Below are 15,533 nucleotides of genomic sequence, written 5' to 3'. Positions count from 1 at the left end.
TCACCTGAGAAACTAGTTGTGTGTTACCTTTCCCAGGCATTAAAAATAAAAACATCTTTTCTGAAGCATTAAAAATCATTATAAATTTTATTATATAATAATACATATGTATAACCATATTACTAAATGTAATATTGTATATAATTTATACATACATTATAAATATTATGTAGTTATAATTAAATTCCAGAAATTTTCAACATTTAAAAAAGAGAGGATATCATGAACTCCCAATCCTCATGGCCTAGTTTCAACAATAATCAAAATTTTGCCGATCTGGTTTCATCCATCCCTCACACTTGTTTACTCAGCATTTTTAGAATAAACACTACAGGACGTACGGCTTCACCCACAAACACTTGAGTATGCGTCCCTCACAGGTAAGCATATTTTAAAAGACATAGCCATAATGCCGTTATTAACAAAGATAACAAATGATCTGGTAGCATTTTCCATTCTGGACTCGGCTGATTGTTTGCTCTAGATGTTGGTAGCTAGTCCCTTTATAGCCAGATTGTTCTGCAAACTGCTAAGAAAGATTTAGAGCGATGGGATGGCTAATGGAAATAAAATGCCAGCCACATACATAATTTCGTATGTTCTAGCCACATTAAAAAAGTTTAAAAAAAGCAGGCGAAGGGGATTAAGAGTACACTGACCTGGATGAGCACTGAGTAATAGATGAGAGTGTTGAATCACCATCTGTAACACCTGAAACTAATACAACACTATATGTTAACTACATTGGAATAAAAAAAAAGTTAAAAGGAATAGGTGAAACTGTTTTTAATAATTTAATTTAATGTGAAATAGCCAAAATATCATTTCAAAAGGGGATTGATATAAAAAATTATGAGATATTTTCTATTCATTTTTATACGGCATTTTCAAAATTGGATGTAGGTTGGGCACTCAAAGCCCATCTCAATCAGAATAGCTACAATTCGAGTGTTCCAGGGCCACATGTGGCCGCCATATTGGATAGGGCAGATGGAGACACTTGTTTAGATTCAGTTTTAGATATTTTATGGAGAAGAATACTTTGTAGGCGCTTTGTAGTTGTAAATTTCCTGTTTTGAAATGCCCATATAGTTTAGCATGCCCTGATGGTCAATTCTAAATCCATGATATCACCAGGGGTTACAAAAGTCATGATTTTCTAATTCCATTATTCCTTCTGCATTCACTGGGAAGGAGTCTCACATAAAGATGAACTCTACCTTATCAGCTCTTTGGCTTCTCTGAAATGTAGTTCACACAGGGAATGTGGATTGCATGTTTATTCTTCTTTTTACCACTTTTCAGAGAAATGAGTTGGTACCCAAACTACCTTGAATGGAGACCAGGAAGGATTCTCTTTTTATCATTATGAATTCCTAGTCTTCTGTATTTTTACCTTTCGATATATTGCAGTCATTATTCTTTTTGATACTAAAAATGTCCCACCTTCAGCTGGTAGGACACTCTAGTGGGCTCCTGGGCACTTTTTGCCTGTGCTTTCTGGCACAATCCCATAGGATCATCTTGAATATTTCTACCTTCATCAGTAATTAGCTATTTCTCTAAGAAGCCTTGGTGCCTCTCAGTGTTCCAGGCATCTTTAAAGGATTCCCCTTGGGATGATAACATAACCTAGAAGATTTGAATAAAACTAAGAATCGGAAGCACTGAGATAAGAAACAGGACAAAGGGCTTCTTCTTTTCAGAAGAAGAAGAGTAGGATGCGAGGAGAAAGGGAGGTTTCAGAGGTTCTTGCAAACCTCTACCTCCCTGCTCATCCCTTTCTCTGAATTTCTACTCTCCATACCCTCTTCTCTAAGGAACTAGAACTTTTTAAAAAAATATTTTGTTTATTTATTTATCAGAACATGCAGGGGGATTGGCAGAGGCAGAGGGAGAAGCAGACTCCCCGATGAGCAAGGAGCCGGATGTGGGACTTGATGACAGGACCCTGGGATCATGATCTGAGCCAAAGGCAGACACTTCACCAGCTGAGCCACCCAGGTGTCCCAGGACCAGAAGTTCCTATTGCTATTTGGTGCAGGTGAAAGCTCAGTCAACTCAGAACCCAGGGACCCCACCTGACCTCCCTTTGCAAAGGGCCCAGAGCCTTTGTCCAAAGTTGCCTCACTTCCCACCCAGCCCTTCCTGAGCCAACTCCCTGATGTCTCCCGGAGAACACAGTCGGCATCATCCCAATGACATCAGGGAAACTCCTATTTCCAGCAGTTTCTCCTTCAGCTGCAAAAATGTGCAGCGGTAGACAGGGTGTGGGCTTTTGATGTCTCTGCAGGAAGCAGAGTTGTTTTCTCAGCACCGGGTCTGAGAGCATCTTCTGTGAGATCTGTAGTTGCTCAGCTGCTCTGGGGCCCTCCCACCCTCTCACCCTGTCCACCACCACACCCGATGGGCCAGGGAGGGCAGACCCCACACCACGTGCTGGGTGTAAGGGAGGACAGAGGACCAGCAGAGCCACTGAGCGGTGAAAGGCAAGGGAGGCTGGTGAGGGGGATGCCTTATACTTCTTATGGTTTTCCTGAGTGTTCTTTGTTTCTCCCACCACTTGCTCAAAAAGACAATAAACACCACCACACTTAAAAGTACATCAGGGCCGCCTGTGTGGCTCAGTGGGTTAAGCCTCTGCCTTCGGCTCAGGTCATGATCTCAGGGTCCTGGGATCGAGCCCCACATTGGGCTCTCTGCTCAGCAGGGAGCCTGCTTCCGCCTCTCTCTCTGCCTACTTCTAATTTCTCTCTGTCAAATAAATAAAATCTTTAAAAAAAAAAAAAGTACATCAGCTCAGGGCACCTGGGTGGCTCAGTGGGTTGAAGCCTCTGCCTTCGGCTCAGGTCATGATCTCAGGGTCCTGGGATCGAGCCTCGCATCGGGCTCTCTGCTCAGCAGGGAGTCTGCTTCCTCCTCTCTCTGCCTCCCTCTCTGCCTACTTGGGATCTCTCTCTCTCTCTGTCAAATAAATAAATAAAATCTTTAAAAAAAAAAAAAAGAAGGTACGTCAGTGCCTGTCACAATCTACCAGGGTGTTCGTGCATCTGGAACAGCCATTCCATATCGTTTCCATAGTTTACTGCCACTACCAGATAAAAATGGTTTGGGGGTTTTTTTGTTTGTTTGTTTGGATTTTTTTTTAAAGATTTTATTTATTTATTTGACAGAGAGAGGGATCACAAGTAGGCAGAGAGGCAGGCAGAGAGAGAGAGGAGGAAGCAGGCTCCCTGCTGAGCAGAGAGCCCGATGCGGGACTCGATCCCAGGACCCTGAGATCATGACCTGAGCCGAAGGCAGCGGAGCGGCTCAACCCACTGAGCCACCCAGGCGCCCTGGATTTTCTTTTTTTAAAGATTTATTTATTTATTTGAGAGAGAGAATGCTTGCTCAGTGGGAAGGAGCAGAGGGAGAGGGAGAGAGAGAATCTCAAGGAGGTTCCATGCCCAGTGGGAGCCGAGACGGGGCTCCATCTCTCCATCTCACAACTCTGAGATCATGACCTGAGCCGAAATCAAGAGTAGGATGCTTCAGGGACTGAGCCAGCCAGGTGCCCCAGACAGAAATATTTTTATTCCAAATCCTAATCTTAACCCCAGAAGACAAAGGAAGAAGTCCCCCGCTTAGTAACACTCAGACACCTGCCAATCATGGCACATAGCTCAGAGAATAGTTACATTGGTTGTGGGCCTACTGTGTGCCTGGGGTGCTTTCCCAGCTGTTGTTTGCTCCTTTCAACAGTCCTGTAAACAAGGATTGTTACCCCATTGAATAGCTGGAGAAGGTGAAAATCCCTAGAAGCTAAGTCCTTGGCCCAAGGTCATACAGTTGGCTCGGTTCAGGTCTCCATGTCCCCATGATTCCCTTTCTTCCCCATCTGCTTCTCCCTTTCTGACTCTGCAGGCAGAACTAGAGGAGCCTCTTGGTCAATGAATCCTCTTACTTGGAACGAGAAAACCTGTAATACATTTCCTGTTCCTTTGAGACATAGAAATTAGATCATTATCATGGCTACAACATTATTAAAACCACAATACCATGGCTTCTACTTTAGACCTAAAGAAACAGACACCAGCTCTGTGATACGGTTAATAGAAACATGGCAAAATAGAATGAGTCAGATCATGTCCCTCTTCTGCTCAAATGTCTTCTCATCTCAGGGTACGCATCAGTGTCCTTGTAATGGCATTCAAGGTCCTACATTGTTTCCTCCTGGTTCTTCTCTGCCTGACTCTGCTCCTACCATGTCTGGAGGGCACTTTTCCCATTGAGGTCCCCATGAGGGTGGTCTTCTGGGAGTGTGCAGGCACAAGATGCTGCTAAACACCGCCCCCCCCACCGCCCTTGCTCAGTCCACTCCAGCCATGTCAGCCTCCTTGCTGTCCCCTGACACCCAGTCCCACGCCCATGCCTGGGCTCTTGAACTTGCTGTTCTAGGGGCTAGTGAAGGGTGGAGACAAGATTCAAACCCAGGCATGGGGTCTGGGGCCCATGCCCTTCACTGTGATACCATACTGCCTTTCCCATTCAAAAGTTTTCACATTGGACTTCATCTTTCCCCTTTTCAGGGATGGATGCCTAATCATAGCAAAGAATATCCCTTCATTTTATAACCCCTAAATCATTTGTGGGTTTTCACATTCAATGCCATGGACATTGGGAAGAACTCCTGCTGCTTCTCCAGTAATCAAGGGAAGGTCTCAAATGCAGGAAGCCTCCAAGCATTTCCTAAGGATTGCAGGGTTGTATTCCATTCTCTTATCTTGAGCCTTAGGAAGCTTGACCCTGCCATTACTTGAAACCTCTTTCAAAGGCTATGGATTCTTCATCCAGTCTTGGGAAGGTCCTGGAAGGATGAGAAGGGGGGGTACATGGTGGGGGCTATGCAGCGGTTGGTTCAGCAGCTATGCAGCAGTTAGTTCAGATGGGTACTCGGGTACACTTGGGTGACTGCCACATTTAGACTTGCATTGAGGATCAACCTGGTCCACTGGGTATAGATACCTTCCCTCAACCAGGCATTTGAGTTTCTTGTCTCATTTAATCTTTGCTTCGCCTTACGAAGTGCCTCTTAACATGTCCCCTTTACAAATGAGGAATCTTACCAATGTTCTAAGATTTGTACCTGGGCCTGATTCCAAAACTCATGAACTTTTCAACCAGCTGCCCTACCTTTTTCATCTGTAGGTAATCTTGGGGTGCCTAGGTGGCTCAGTGGGTTAAAGCCTCTGCCTTTGGCTCAGGTCACGATCCCAGCATCCTGGGATCGAGCCCCGCATCGGGCTCTCTGCTCAGCAGGGAGTCTGCTTCTTCCTCTCTCTCTGCCTGCCTCTCTGCCTACTCTCTCTCTGGCAAATAAGTAAAATCTTAAAAAAAAAAAAAAAAAAAGAGTAGGTAATCTCTCCATCCTTCCCAACTCCCAATTTCTGGATCTATGGCACATTAAGTGTGCAAAAATACAAAGGCAGATAGTCATGCTTCATGTCTGAACAGTATCCTGTTAGCCTTAGAAGACACCCAACAGGAGCTAGAATCTGGGATCCAATCAAGTCCAATGTTTATTTTTTCATTTTATTTTTTTAAAGATTTCTTTTATTCATTTTACAGAGATCACAAGTAGGCAGAGAGAGGTGGGGAAGCAGGCTCCCCACCAAGCAGAGAGCCTGATGCAGGGCTCGACCCAGGCACTCCAAGTCCAATGTTTATTATAATGTGCTACTATTTCAGACTCCAGAACATTATAGGTGATATTCAATATTTTTTAAATTTTAATATGCTTTAGGAAAAAAGTACAACCAGCACACCAAGCCTATTATTTAAACTATTAATTAGGATGAAGCTATGTTTTAGAAAGTCATCACAAATAGTAAGGAACTAATGGCACTGGTTCCCAGAGGTGGCCAAAGTCAAAACCACAGATGACAAATATGACAAACTTATATACTCCAATGTGTAATGATCACAGTTCTGTCCTCGTCATATCCCAGCTAGGACACTGACATTTTAGTGAGTTGAGTTAATGGTTGTAAAACAGTACCGAATTCCCCTGCCAGAATGATCTCTTGCTGGCTTTTATCACTACCTAAAAAAGGGACGAAGGTTTCCTTTACTCTCACGCATTAAAAATAAAGTGAAAACATAAAATAAAGAACGTTTTCTCCACTTCATGTGACATTTCATAGGCGATTTACTGAAAAACCACCTTTAGTGCTAGGAGAGTTTATGGGAAACCATAACCCGCCCCAAGAATAAACAGTAAATGGAATGATAATTTTCTAGGAAGCGCTGCCTCTGTCTGCGGGAGCAGCAGCAATGAGCTGAGAGAGGTTTTTGGCAGCCCCGCAGGGCCCCGGAGAATCAGGAGTGGTGATTAAGAAAGCATGCATGAGTTTATCTCCGTGGGAGTGGGGTAGTGCCTCCTCTGAAGCATGAGCGTGTCCGTCTTATCTGGGGATTTCCTTTGGCATTACAGAAAATGATGCCGAGTGCCTCCATTCCCCGGAATAAGAGGGGAGAGGCCAGCCAGGGCGGCGACTCCATGGGGTCGGGATTCTCACGCTTGGCCGCTCTTACTGACCTGGGCTCTGAAGCCCTGGTGGAACCCTTCATCCTCTGCCTGGCTCGCTTTGCAGGGCAGCCTGAAACTGGAGGTGGAAGGCTGAGACCCCAGCCCAAGAGACATGCACCCCTGCTTTGCACCTTCGTAAGTAAAAGCCATGGTCAAAGCACAGGGGTAGGTGGAATGTCTTTTAACAACAAGGCTGCTCTGGTGTGGAGATGTTTGTTGTAGCGTTGGCAACAGCAAAAGGTTGGAGACAACTGCATTGTTCATGAGTGGGAGACGGGCTTAGTGTATTGTGGTATGTCTGGTATGCCCTATGATGACATACAATGAAACTCTTTTCAAAAGATGATGGCAGATCTATGTGAATGGACAGAGAAAGATGCCCGATTGTGTAAATGGAGAAGATAAACCACAGAACTATGCGTAGAGCATGATCCGATTTTCACATATTATATATAACTCTGTATGTCAACGTGTAGAGAAAGGTCTGGGAGAAAATCTGCCTGCTGGAGAGGGTGGGGCAGGGCTGTTTGATGAACTTGGGGTTGGGGGGTGAGAGATGTTTTGAGTGGTGCTGTCCCTCCTTTCAGGATCTAGCCAAGATTTGACCTAATAAGACAGTATTGGCAGATAGTTAATTCCAGGGACTGGGTTTGCCTAAGACAGCCCAGTGGATAGGCTGTGGAGATAAGATTTGAACCCAGCTCCTCTACCCCCCAAGCTGGTTATTTCCAGGACCCTCTCAAGGAAACCTGAAGTTTGGGTCCTTTGCCAGGACTGACAGGAATCAGTCCTTAGATACTGCCAGTCCAGTGGGGCTCTCCCATTGACTATGGAGATGGTCAGACCCACTGTGTGTGGAGAATCAGCCAGCCTGGAGCAAAACTGAAGAGGGCTAGGCCAATTCCACCCCTCCTTTCCCCACACAGGGAGGGACTGCTTCCTCTTCTTTCTTCCACAGTATTCGACATCCCCCGTCCTGCTTCATGAATTCCCTGGGGTCCACCTCTCTTCCCTGGGCATTTCCCTAAACTTAAGGGCTTCCCCTCCCTTTATTTGTTAGTCTTATTAAGTCATTCCTCAAAACCTTGCTCTCTGGGAGAGAAGCAGTAAACAAATTCCAGGCATCTCTGCCAGGCAACACATTTGCATGTTAACTGGTATTTTCTGGGAAAAACTCCTTACCCGGAACAAATCCGTCCATTCTTTCCACATGCCGTCTGTGAGCACCTACTCCAGGCCAGGTGCTGGGAACCGTAGTGAGGTCTGCCTGGTGGAGGAAGCCCTGCAGGGTCAGGGTCTAGCAGAGGCAGGGCTGGTAGGGGGATTTCAGACACGCGAGCAGCGGTGCCCAAGATGCTTTGGAAAAATGAGCTTTGTGAATCAACAGTCAAAGCAGGCCAAGGAAGCACTGTTCCAGTGTCCATAGGACAGTGTGTTCCTAGTAACAGCCAATTTAGGGAGAAAAAAAGTTAGGTTCAAATCTCACTCCACCACCTACTCACTGGGTAACTTTAGGCAAATCTAGTCTGTTGAACCTGCAATTTCCTCATGAGTAAAATAGGGATTAAAAACAGTGCATAGGACCTAGCCCCTGGGATTCTAGTCATACTAAGCAAGATGTATTGTAATTTGCTCCCCATATCACAGTGTCCCAGATGAATGTTGTTAAGATGTCTCCTAGCTCTTCCAGGAAGGGTAGTGTGGCTTGTGGCTACTGCCCTCCCTCCTCCTAGGACCTGTGACCCGGGAGGCTGACATAGTTGTCAGGTGACAACCCCCAGTGGCAGATATTCAGACTCTGAAGCCAGGCATCCGGGTCCAACTGTGTGACCTCGGGCAACTGACGTCACTTCTGAGGGCCCCAGTTTTCTCATTTTAAAATGAAGACAATAATAGAACTCACTCTATGGGCTTGTTGAGAGGATTGAATTCATGTAAAAGCTACACAGATGGTAAGCTCCTTGACATCCTTCTTGGTGATGATGATTTTTTGGATTTGACACAAAAAGAAAAGCAACAAAAGCAAAAGCAAACAAGTGGGACTACATCAAACCAAAAAGCTTCTGCAGGGCGAAGGAGACACTCTGCTAAATGGAAACGCATCCTACTGAATCAGAGAAAATACTTGAAAATCAACTATCTGATAAGGGGTTAAGACCCGAAATATATGAAAATCTCATACAACTCAATAGTAAATAAATAAATAACCTGATTAAAATGGCAGAGGATCTGAAAAGTCCTTTTTCCAAAGAAAATAAAGAGATGGGCCAATAAGCCCATGGAAAGGTGTTCACCATCCCTTATCATCAGGAAGTGCAAATCGAAACCACAATGAGCTATCACCCCACACCTGCTAGAATGGCTATTAACAAAAAGATAAGAAATTAGAAGCATTGGTGAGGATGTGGAGAAAAGGAAACTCTCTTTTACTGTTGGTGGGAATGCAAACTGGTGCAGCCAATGTGCAAAACAGCATAGACGTTCCTGTTCTATTTCTGGGTATTTATCTAAAGGAAATAAAAACACTAACTCGAAAAGATATCTGTACCCCCATGTTCACTGCAGCATTATTAATAATAGCCAAGACATGGAAATAACCTAAGTGTCCAGTGATGGATGGATAAAGAAAATGTTATAGATACATGTGTGTGTATGTAAGTGTGTATGTGATTGTGGTTGTGTGTGCATGTGTATATATATGTATATATGTAACACATATATAGTGAACGATATTTATATAGCGGATGATATATTATACATGTTTAAAGGAATATTATTGAACCATAAAAAGAAGGAAATCTTATCATGTCTGGCAACATGGATGGACCTTGAGGACATTACGGTAAGTGAATTAAGTCAGAAAGAGGAAGACAAACACCATATGATTTCACCAACCTGTGGAATCTCAGAGCAAACAAACAACACTCCCTAAACTCCAAGCTACGGAGAAAGATTGGCAGTTGCCAATCTCTGGGAGGTGGAGGGTGGGCAAAATAGGTGAAGGTGGTCAAAAGGGACAAGCTTCTACTTAGAAACCAAATAAATCCTGGAGATAGAATACACAGCATGGCAACTATAGTTAATAATACCATACTGTATATTTGAAAGTTGCTAAGAGAGTACATCTTAAATGTTTTCATCATAAAAAAAGGTGCCTGGGGTGGCTCAGTCAGTTAAGCCTCCGACTCTTGGTTTCATTCTGGTCATGATCTCAGGGTCTTGGGATGGAGTCCCACGTCGGATTCCCTGCTGAGCAGGAGTCTGCTTTCCCTCTTTCTCTCCCTCTGCCTGCTCGTTCTCTCTCTCTCTCTCTCAAATATATAAATTCATTTTAAAAAGGTTTTCATCATAAGAAAGACGATTTTTGTAGCTATGTGTGTTGATGGATGCTGACTGGTTTACTGGAGTGATCATTTGACAATATATACACATATTGAATCATTATGTTGTACATCTGAAACTAATATAATGTTACATCGCAATTGTACCTCAATTATTAAAAAAAAAAAATCTATGTAAAATCCAGTGAACCATGCCTGATTTGGGTTGATCCAGTATGAGCTATACTTCAGGGACCCCTGAAGAAGGGTCACGCACTCAGTGATGAATAATGCTGTTAGGGCTGTGTGCTCATCACCCTGGTTGTTCGAGAATTTTGCTTCATTTCCTAGCAGAAGCGAGCCATGTACGAGCAATGCATGACTGATAGTCTCTAGCATACTGACTCTCTGACTATCGCGTTAGTCACAGATAAAAATGTGTCAAACCCCAAGATGTGAGGCTTTATCCTTTTTTTCTGCAAAAATGAATAAGGTCTAAATTACCAAATGAATAGCAGGCTATTAAAAAGAGCAAAGCAAGGGATTTTTACAACTCGTTCTGAGGATAAATAAAAACCAATGGAAGACAACTATTACAAAAGGAGTTAAATTTAGACCTAAATGTGAGATCTGAAACCATAAAAATCCTAGAAGAGAGCACAGGCAGTAACGAATTCGACATCGGCCATAGCAACATTTTTCTAGATGCGTCTAAGGCAAGAGAAACAGAAGCAGAAATAAACGATTGGGACTCCATCAAAATAAAAAACTTCTTCACAGGAGAGGAAACAATCAACAAAACAAAAAGACGACCTACTGGATGGGTGAAGATATTTACAAATGATATGTCTGATAAGGCGTTAGTTTCCAAAATATACAAAGAACTTATACAACTCAACACCCCCAAAACAAATAATCCAATTAAAATTGGGCAGGAAACATGAACAGATATTTCTCCAAAGGAAACATCCAGATGGCCAACAGACACATGAAAAGGTACTCAGCCTCACTCATCATCAGGGAAATGCAAATCAAAACCACAATGAGATATCACCTCACACCTGTCAGAATGGCTAAAATCAAAAACGACAAGTGTTGGTGAGGATGTGGAGGAAAAGGAACCCCTTGTGCCCTACTGGTGGGAATGCAAACTGGTGCAGCCACTGTGGAAAACATTAGAGAGTCTTCAAAAATTTAAAAATGATATTATCACATGATCCGGTAATTACTTTGGTATTTACCAAAGAATACGGAAACACTAATACTAAAAGGTCCATGCCTCCTATGTGTATGGCAGCATTATTTAGGAGGAACCCAAGTGTCCGTTAGTAGATGGATGGATAAATAAGATGTCACACACACATACACACACACAGACACACACACACACACACACACACACTGGAATACAGCTCAGTCATAAAGAAGAATGAAATCTTGGATAGATCTAGAGGGCATAATGGTAAGTGAAATAAGTTAGAGAAAGAAAAATATATCACTTCCCTCATAAGCTGATTTAAGAAACTAAACAAACGAACACAGAAAAAAAATGAGATCGTGAACCAGACTCTTAAACAAAGAAAACCAATCGGTGATTTGCCAGAAGGAAGTGGGTGTGGGGATGGGTGAAACAGGTGAAGGGGATTAGGAGTACATTTACTGTGATGAGCCCTGAGTAATGTATAGAATTGCTAAATCGCTATATTGTATACCTGAAACTCACATGATACTATATGCTCATGAGACTGAAATTTTTAAAATAATTAAAACAATAAATGAAAATAAAGCAAAAATGAATTAAATGTATGCGGCTGTTGAATTCTAAGAAACTGAGTATCTTCCTGTTGACGTGGGGGATTCCAGGCATGCCAGTGCCTTCCGGCGTCATTGAAGCAGCACTGACTTGATATTCGGTCACGCCGGTCCTGGACACAGATGAGAGACACGGGAAGGCGAGACATTGCACCGTCTGTCTTCTTCCAGCTTCAGCAATGAGGTGTGCGCGAGTGCTGGTAAGGAGTACAGGAATAAAGCCCTTGGGATTTCAGAAGAAGGCTTGAATTTCAAGGCTCAGGATGAGTAGACGAAGATTCAAGGAGGGAATGAGGTCTGGGTCAGGCAGGACAATGGAGAAGCAGGATTCCTTCCAGGGAAGATCTTTGGTATCAAAAAGGAATCCATTTTAAGTCTCTTTAAATTTGGTATCAGAAGGACTAGAAAGAACAGAAAAGGAGAACTGTAGGGATTAGTATGCCAGAGCAGGGGTCCCTTAGGCAGAGTAAAGCCAGAATCTATCCAATGGTACCAGCTTCCCGGCAAGTGGAGCCCTCGAGCCTTAGACAGCCCCGTCCTTCGTGAGCTCAGACCAAGGAATAAAGGTTTAAATGGACCCTCTGGACCAGACCTCAGTAGAAATAAAGGTTTAAATGGACCCTCTGGACCAGACCTCAGTTTATTTTCCAAAAACAATTTATCAGATGTTCCAACCTCACAATATGTCCCACAAACTTGGGGACAGTTTAAAATATGGAATTAAACTCCTTTGTGGGTGTTACTGTGATCAACAGGAGAAGACTATGCATATAGACTTGTGACACAGCCTCATGGGGTTTGAGCTTTGCTGCTTTTTTTTCCCTAATCAGAAACTAAGTGAGGCTGTGCCTTTCTAGCCCCCCAAAGAGACATTTTTATCTAACAGTGAAATGTGGAAACATTTACCGGTGTGGGTGCGGCTATAGTCCGGCCAGCTCCAACACATGGAATCCCCAGGAGCTCCTGATCCAGGTCTGGCCTGAAGTTTAACCGACAGGTGACTATTCTGTCCGCTGTCACTGATGGGCTCAAAGGCACCAGATGGGGGAGTACTGCTTCCGGAATCCATCATTCACCACGAAGCCTGTGGGTCAAATACCAACGCCCAAAGATACAGCTGCCTATAACGGGTGAATGTCAGCTTATTTGGAGAAAGTCTCTGCAGATGTAATTAAATTAAGGATCTTGAAAGGAGCTCATCCTGGATGAGGATGTGCCCTAAATCAGGGACACCTGGGTGGCTCAGTAAGTTAAGTGGCTGCCTTCAGCTTAGGTCGTGATCCCGGAGTCCTGGGATCGAGTCCTGCATCGGGCTCTCTGCTCAGCCGGGAGTCTGCTTCTCCCTCTGCCTGCCTCTCCCTCTGCTTGTGCTCTCTGTCTATCTTTCTCTGACAAGTAAATAAATAAAATCTTTTAAAAAATTGGAAAATATTAAAAAGAAAAAAAAGGGTGGGCCCTAAATCCAATGACAAGTGCCTCTATGAGACAGGAGAGGGCCACGTGAAGAGGCGGAAGCTGCAGTGACATCCATGTGCTTGGAAGCAAGGATGATGAGGGGCCAGTGGAAGGCTGCAGGCTCTAAAGGAATGTGCTTTCCTCTAGCCTTCATGGAGTGCAGCCGGCCCGTGCCTTGATTTGGGAATTCTGGCCTCCAGAGCTGACACAGGATCCATTTCTGTTGTTTTCAACCACCCAGTTCATGGGAAATTTGTTACCAGCAGCTTCGGGAAACTGATACAAATCCCTTGAGTTGTCTTCCCAAGGCATCTAAAGGAAGATGTTAATTCAAAAGTTCTTTTGTTTTGAAGAAACCGCCCCCTCCATTAAAATTGGCCTGTAACTATCATTCAGATGAGCAATCACTGGGTGACGAGGAGGGCAAAACAGAGAACGACTGGCACTGGAGTGTAAGCCCCAGAAAGGACTCCCGGGCTTTGCCCCTGGGGTAGTCAAGTCGCTTCGCAACCTCATCTCTCAACTGGGAACATCACAGAGAGCAAACAAGATCGGTCATGAGAATGCGCCATGTTGGCATGAAGGATCAACGGGTCCCTCTACCAGTTGTCTTACCCTCGGGGGGCCCCCTTGCTGCAGCTGTAGATCCAATGTGGAGAGAACACAGGGCATGAGCTCTGCAGTCACACTGCCTGGGCTCCACGGTGTATAGTCTTGTGACCTTGGGTGAGTTCTTTCCGTGAACCTCAGCTCCTCATCCATAAGTAAAAATAATAATAAAAATATCAAGCCGCTAGCATTGATCACAGGTTGCATGTTAGGACTGAGGAACTTAATACATGGGAAGTATTGATGGGCAGAATGCTTGGCCCATAGTAAGATCTCAGAAAAGGTCACCTGTCCTCATCAGTACCATTATTCAGCTCTGATAAAGAGGGCTCTGAGCATGCCATGCGGTCCCAGGGCTAGGACACCACTCCTGTCACGCCCCCAGGCCTCCTGGGTCCCCTTGCTTTCCTTTAACCTCATCCACCACACCTTGCCTGTTCTGAATGCAAATATCATCCCCCTAAGGAGGTAAGAGTAATAATCCACCACCAACAACTGGGATTTTGAGCTGGGGAGGAGGGAAGCAGAAGGCAGAGGAACCACACACTTCAGTCCTGCTGATCTTCTGCTCAGTTCAAGAAAAACGAAGGTTTTAACTTAAAACACCCATGCATTGAATAATCTCATTTTTATAAAGCTTATGTGACTGTGCATTTTTCTTCCTATGGTTCTCTAAGTCTATCTGCATACAGAGGTGTCTGGGATGACACTGAGCGAATGTTGACAATGGTAAGTTACGATGTAATATTCCTTTGCTTTTCCCCCTTTGTACTTTTTTTTATTCCTTGAGCATGTATTAGAAAATGTATTATTTTCACAAAAACAACAATGGTTTTTGTTATTTATATTAAGCACGCTCCTTGGCCAACATGGGGCTCAAACTCATAGCCCTGAGATCAAGAGTTGCATGCTGTACTCACTGAGCCAGCCAGGCGCCCTGATGACGTGATTTTTTTTTTTTTAAGATTTTATTTATTTGACAGAGAGAGATCACAAGTAGGCAGAAGGCAGGCAGAGAGAGAGAGAAGGATGCGGGGCTCGATCCCAGGACCCTGGGATCATTACCTGAGCCGAAGGCAGAGGCTTTAACCCACTGAGCCACCCAGGTGCCCCCTGATGACGTGATTTTTAAAAACTCATCTGTTGATACCTAGAGTAGGCAAATTCACAGAGTCATCAAGTAGATTGGGTTTACCAGGGTTGGGAGTGGGGGTGGGGAGTGAAGAAGTATATTTAATGGGTGCAGAGTTTCTGTTTGGGGTGATGAAAAGCTCTGGAAATGGGTAGTGGTGATGGTGCATAACACTGTGAGTGTACTTAACACCACTGGAATGTACGCTTGCAAATGGTTAAATTGGTAAATTGTGGTATATCTCGATTTTACCACAATCATAAAACAAAACAAAACAAAATGAAAAAATCCCTTATCTCCTGTGTTTGCCACGCCTTGGACACTATAATGGTAAACGCCTACATAGCCACGATGATCAAGGAGCGTGGCTAATGGGCTCACTTTTCCAGCTCTGTATTTGCATATATGATGCCTTAATGATTTAACCCCAGGAAGAGACTGACGTGGGGATATCAGGATCTTAGGCAGGGCCCAAGGAAGAAAAACTGCTAACTAATTTGAGTGGAAGAATGGGCTGGGGTTGAACAGAATCTTTCCTGTTGCCCTTGAAAGTCCAGCAGTAGGCTCGGGCTTTCTTTTCCTTTGCAAAACTGGACAAGAAGTTCTGAGCCTTGGAGCTGGCCTTGGATCCCTT

General features: G+C 44.1%; 1 long non-coding RNA gene across 1 annotated transcript; it reads left to right on the top strand.

Moving 5' to 3' along the window:
- The first annotated feature begins 6,495 nt into the window (after window positions 1–6,495).
- Window positions 6,496–13,471, top strand: LOC309859258. The gene is made up of 3 exons (XR_014308646.1): window positions 6,496–6,706; window positions 11,755–11,887; window positions 13,306–13,471. It is a non-coding gene; the product is annotated as an uncharacterized lncRNA (long non-coding RNA).
- The last annotated feature ends 2,062 nt before the right edge of the window (window positions 13,472–15,533 follow it).

This window comes from Mustela nivalis (genome assembly GCF_964662115.1).
Source record: "Mustela nivalis genome assembly, chromosome: 2".
Classification (NCBI taxonomy): Eukaryota; Metazoa; Chordata; class Mammalia; order Carnivora; family Mustelidae; genus Mustela; species Mustela nivalis.
Note: the sequence above shows the minus strand (reverse complement) of the source record. Positions and strands in the feature narration are given on the sequence as shown.